This window comes from Adiantum capillus-veneris, chromosome 27 (genome assembly GCF_014529385.1).
Source record: "Adiantum capillus-veneris isolate H3 chromosome 27, ASM1452938v2, whole genome shotgun sequence".
Taxonomy (NCBI): Eukaryota; Viridiplantae; Streptophyta; class Polypodiopsida; order Polypodiales; family Pteridaceae; genus Adiantum; species Adiantum capillus-veneris.
This window is the reverse complement of record NC_140957.1, coordinates 125974757-125980983: the sequence shown is the minus strand read 5'-3', so window position 1 is coordinate 125980983 and position 6227 is coordinate 125974757. Positions and strand designations below refer to the sequence as shown.

Here is a 6227-nt window from a genome sequence, read left to right as displayed (position 1 = left end):
TCTATAAGCGGACATCTATATTCTAACCCTTATTTCCGTATTCTCCCACATTAAATGATCAGTTTAATATGAGAAAATCATTTGGGTTGGTTAGATATAACCCTTGTTTCCGTTTATTCTCCCACATTAAATGGTCAGTTTAATATGAGAAAATCATTTGGGTTGGTTAGATATTAGTTTTTATGACCTATAAAATGATTCCATGACGACTATTTCTAGAGAGTTAAAGAAATGCAAGAATTGAAAAGGACTTGTATGCCACACAGCTTGGTCCTTTTGAGACCAAGCAGGCCTACTGCTGCCAAACTTGCAACGCCTCAAGAGGGAGACAAGGGCAAAAGAAGCACCCAACAACTGCTCGAGCCTCATAAACAACCTCATGCTTCTTGATGAGAAGAGCTTGAAGGAGAACAATAGTAGTGGATACTTCATTTTGACCAATATTGTGAGCTAAGGGGATAGGCGTGTCGGGCTCAACCCTTTGTGAGGCAAGCATGGAGCCTTCTATGCTTGTGATTGTGGTGGGTGATGAGATAGTTTGGTCTTTCAACCCCCTAAATCTTTGCTATGGTGGCTTTGCTATGATAGGCATGTGGGGCTCAACCCTTTGTGAAGCAAGCATTGAGCCTTCTATGCTTGTGATTGTGGTGGATGACGAGACACATCTAGGTTTGGTCTTTCAACCCCCTAACTCTTTGCTATGATGGCTTCATAATAGGCCAAGTTGGAACTTGAGACCCGCATATTCTCTACTGCCACCAAACGAAGATGTGTTTGTTGCAGTTATGCTATCCAAGGTCCAACACCACCACCACGTTACACATGATGTAGTTGTACTATTGAGCTTGAGAAATAGAGCTCAAACTCGAATTTTGGAAAAGCCACCAAGCCTGGATAAGTAGTTCGGTGGTGATAGCACATCTAGTGCAGGATTGGATAGGCAATAGATATTCAAGGGATTGTTGCTACAATGAAAAAAACTTATGTTCTCTCCCTCCCTCCCTCCCTCCCTCTCTAGTGAACGTTCTATGAGGTCTCTTAGAAGTTGGGTTTGTTTCCAAGAGGTTGAAGTTCTCTTCTTCTCCATCATAGTGTACAAGTAAGTTGTAACTTACAACTTGCAAGTAGCTATCCGGACCAAGCTGATAAAGGAGAATTAGTTACACTGTCCCTCTCCTCTTTAAGAGCATTGCTCTCGGGTTCGCACATCCCCAGCACTTGGCTTATCTTCCTTTTTTTTGTCTTTCTGTCATCCATGTTCTTGTTCTGAAGGCTGGACACTGCATTCTTGTTTCCTTCACTTTGGGTCCCTTTTTCCTTGGAGGTCGCAGAGATCGCCATCGCGCAGCTCTTGTGGTCCTCCGCGTTGGTAGAGACCGTGCATCTTGCTATAATAGGGTTTTCACTTCCCTGCCCATTCTGGCCCGTCCGTGTCTTCTCCTTTCTGATGCTGTTGAGCCTTTGCTTGCCGCGCATTTCTTGTCTAGGGTTTCTGTAAATTCCGCTTCTCCAAATTGAAGCTGAGCTGTCTGTTCAGTGTTTCCGGTGAGAAGAGCGCACCTACTAAGTTCAGAGTCTCCCTTCGTTGTAGCTGCAGATTAGCCCGAACCTGACAGTTAGGGCTGTGAGAGCAACAGAGAAGCACCATTTGAGGCTTCTTAAGCAGCATAATGGCTTCCTGATAGTTGACTGTCCTTACATTTGGTCCAATTGAGGGCGAGCCCCTGCACCACAGCCGGACCCCTGCAAGGTCCGAACAACGCAGTTGAGAGCTTCCAAAAGGCGTCCTCAAAGCTGTGCCATATCACGGTTCTGGGCTTTCATCTCCCTAAAAATGCTGCTAAACGAAAAGGGTCGCCATAGCCATAGCCGCAGGTTGCGGGTGGCCCCACATACTTCAGTTGATCGTGTATCAAGCAGCAGCAGAGAGCTTCTTGCGATGAAAGCAAGTGAGTTGGAGAGTGCAGAGGCCTCTCTGGTGAGCACGCTCTCTCTTATACCTGCACAGAGAGGTCATGGCCGCAAGGCAAGTCGCGTCTTCACCATGTTCAGGTCTTTCCTAGACTTCATCCCCATGCCGCCAATTGCATGTAAGACATGGCTTGCGCTACCAGCAGGCCGCTCAGATCATCCCTCTCTTGGCAATAGAGTTACAGGTACAATTTTTGGGTATCGAAAAGGCCATGTATACTTTGCTGTGCAAGAAGACCCAAGAGCTGAGCCTGTCCTATTACTGGAGCTTGCTACCCCTACAAATAGCCTCGTGAAAGAGATGGCCTCAGGTCTTGTCAGGATCGCTCTTGAATGTGAGAGGACACAGAACCGAGGCAAGCTCTTCTTGGAGCCTGTATGGACGATGTATTGCAATGGGAGAAAGACTGGATATGCCATCAAAAGGTCTTGTTCAGAGACAGATTTGCAGGTTTTGACTCTTGTGCAAGCCATTTCCATGGGGGCCGGTGTGCTTCCTAAGACCGATGAGGAAGGACCTGATGGTGAACTGATGTATATGAGAGCCAAATTTGAAAGGGTTGTGGGTTCTAAAGATTCTGAGGCTTTCTACATGATGAACCCAGATGGTACGGGAGGTCCTGAATTAAGTATTTTCTTACTCAGAATTTGAATTGATTGTTGTGCATAACGTTGGCCGTATACAGTGGCTGAAGTATAGTGATAGAAAACTGATCAACGTCGAGGAAAGAAATTATCAAAGAGCATTGCAGTTTCGCCATTATGCAGCTCTGCAATAGTTGTGACCTGGACAGAAGCTTTTGTTCTAAGGTAGCGGTGTACTGATTGATCTTGTGTTCTGCTTGGGTTTATTACATGGGGTCAGTGGATGCTCAACAACGGCGCAACCTCTCTTGGTAGACCTTGGCACGATGAAGGTGCAATGATGGGCAGTTACACATCTGTCCCTTGTATGGTTCATGGGGAGATCGCACATGAATCACATGCGGATCATTGTTGACGATTCATGGTTGCTTGGGCCATTGATTCTTGTATCAGCTGCTACCAGCATCACAGGTTTCGCCACATTGACAGTATTGACTTATGTTGGTTGTTAGATATGAGTTTGTTAAATGTAGTTGCTTGTGTATACGAGTGATCCGAAACAAGGAACATAGTGGAGCTGTGGTGGATCGGGCTTTGTATTTGATGTGTGTATGTAATCCCTTGAAATCCCGGATTTCAGCTGTTTCTTCCATATGGCTTACTTTCTGTTCATTCTTGGATAAGTAAGCTGTAGCTTCCCTTACACATGCAACAACACGTTTGCATATAAATATTGCCTCAGAAACATGTTTTTGGGTTTCTATCAGTTCAATGTGCAGAGGTTATGGTCCTCCAACTTATGACATGTGCTGTTTCTATGTCGATGTGGCTTGTCTGATCCCTGATTGAGTAAAAGGAATTTACTTTTAGTGTTTTAACTTGGCGATTGTCTGTCCCATTTCCTAGTGTGACAGAATCATTTGTCTGTGTGATGACAGATCTGCTGTAGGAACTTTGGTATGTGGAAAACGATAGGAAGGGAAATTATCAACACGCCTTTGGGCCATGCGAGTTGTGTGCTAGCCAGAAACCTATTGTGCTGCATCGCTGCTAACATCTTCAATTCAACCCTGTGGTTCAGCAAGGCAAATATTTTGTAAAGTAATTGAGGCAAGTGTAGCCTGTGCAAAGACTGAAGTTTTTCAAGTCATTTACTCATTCTACATTGCAAGTCGTTCTTTAAGAACAAGCATTAAACACCCTATGTAGCCCATAGGTGCTATCTTTCAAAGTCTTCCAATTTGAGCAAGAGCTGTTGGTTGTGTTTTTAAAGAATTTATGCTGCTGCTATACATCTCCTTATGGTTGTGGGTCTTTATCTATCACTGTGTAAGTCGTACGTGTCTTAGCGCACGTTGAGATTGCTTCTAATTGGTTATCTTCCCTGTTACATACATAGGGTACAAGGTTAATACATGACCTCATGCAAGTTCAATATGAGGGGAAATCCCTGTTTTGAATGTGTATTGGCTGCTTTTTGCTTTGTTTTCTAGCTCACATTTTTCTTTTTATTTTGGAGGAAAGTGGAAATAAATTGAAATAGAAACTTAACAAGTACAAGATCCCACAGATAAGGGGTGCTAGTTCACATTTGTTGTGCAGGCGTGAGTGATGTTAGTGCATTCAGTAATCTAGAAAGATGTCACCGAGTTCAATGCCGCGGGTGATAGTGATCGAATGGGGGCTAAGAGAAAGTTGTATGATTTTACAGAGTAAGGAAGGTCTTACTTAACCTAGCAGTTTAAGGTGGGAATGTGTGGGTGCCTAGAGACCCAAGTTCAATACCCATCGGTGATTCTGAAGAGTCGAATTTACCTCAAGGAAAGAAAAACTCATCAGGGGTGGAAAGTTTTGGAACACATGTTGACAGTACACATAGCTTTGTGGTTTGTGGCTCCACCACTCTTCTTTGCTGCTCATCTTCTGACCAACAAATTTTCACTGTTTCCCACTCAACTTTTCTTTGGTTTTGAAAGAAAGATTGACATAATTGTGAGTGTGTCTCTCTTGGCCTTGGTCCTAAGTGCATGATTGCGTGCGGCAACTCACCTCCGGGTGGCATGACTAACAAGGGGACATGGAATGGAAGACATAGCATGAAAAGGCTTTCGACTCTCCTGATGAAGAAATTTGCTGGTGGCGGGAGGCTCTTTACCCCTCCAAAAAAGACAATTGCTAGATATGGAGCCTAATGCTGGAGGCATTTGTAAGAAGGCCCAAGGGTCATATCGAAAGAAATGTCCCTCAAAAAGTTGAACTTCAGTTCAGAAATGAAGTTCCGATTTACTTCCCTTGTTTAAGTGGAAAGGTTGCCATAGTCACGATAGCACCCTTGCTCTACATAGGAGTATATAGAGCACTTTGGCAATCAATCAAGCTCGCACACAGTGTTGGGGAAATTTCATTTTTTCAGACATACATTAATCCTTGTAAGGAAATCCTAAACAATAGATAATGCAAAATAACCTATAATTTTTTTTTGGCAATTTTAAATTATTTCCTCCTTTAGCTTATTTTCCTTTTCCCTATTGTCTCAAGCGGCCATTTTCAATTTCCAACCGGCTCAAGGGATAAGTTGAGGCACACACTTCCCGAACACTACGCGCACAAGTGTAGCTTTGTCGCAGTCACTATCTTACTTGGTGCAATTGTGCCAAGACAAATAGTTTTGCATAGTTATGTATGCCAAATTACTTATTGCATAATGATGTGCATAATCACACATGCATCTCTTAGGTTGTGGTCATGCATATATTGGTTATCACTAAGATATAACTACTGCCACTATGCCAAAATCAATGTAGTTACAAAATGACTTGCATAGTTATATATGACAAACGATTGATGCACGTGCGACCATGCACGATGCATAGTTATGCAATAAAAGAATTGCTTACTTTGTTTGGTGTGACCATTGCCTAAAAGTATTAGGATGGGTTCACATCGAATCGGTGGAAAACGTGGCACTTTATGAGCTCTTCCAGGTGGAAAAGCTCCAAAATGTTCTCTTCTGCCTCCCATGTGGCCACATTGATGGCGGAGAAAATGTGAGACAATTTTCTTCCACTGCATGTTGTGAACACCGAGAGACAGCGGAAGAAAGAGTACGAGGTAAGTGTGGACAAAGGGGTCGAAGGGTTGCATTAATGTGATTGGTGCGAACATGGCACTTTTTTGCCAAGGTGGAGGATGAAAGGAAGAAGTTCCACGGGGAGGGCGGGTCCGGACAAATTTCCTTTTTCTCTTCCATGATGTGGCATTCTCTATTTTACTTTTCTGCCGCCCTATGTGAATAGCAAGGTCCACCTGAAACTTTTTTGTTTGTTTGCAAGCTTTTCCAATATCTTCCACCGCCCTATGTGAACCCAGCCTTACTATACCTATCACATTCTTCTCCTTTGAAAACACCCCACCGTGTTTGGCCTAGTGCTATATACTTTTAAGATATCTCTTCTTCATTTCATCTGCCCTTTTTAGTAGTGAGTCATCATACCAAGACAAAAAAACTCTTTGCTAACGAGTGGGGACATACTCAATCAGCATACTTTGGGCTTCACGGATATGTATCATACATATAAGTTTTTTTTATTTTTTAAAACCATAAGCGCGAGGAATTTGATTAGAAAAGAAAAAGATTACAAGGGGCAGCTACAAGAGGGACAACTACTTAT

The 6227-nt window shown here is 43.2% G+C and overlaps 1 pseudogene across 1 annotated transcript; it reads left to right on the top strand.

Annotated features, from left to right (window-relative positions):
• Positions 1–1210: 1210 nt before the first annotated feature.
• LOC147422722 (protein MIZU-KUSSEI 1 pseudogene) lies at positions 1211–3791 on the top strand (annotated as a pseudogene). The gene is made up of 2 exons (XR_015186796.1): positions 1211–3027; positions 3495–3791. The product of XR_015186796.1 is annotated as a protein MIZU-KUSSEI 1 pseudogene (transcript).
• The last annotated feature ends 2436 nt before the right edge of the window (positions 3792–6227 follow it).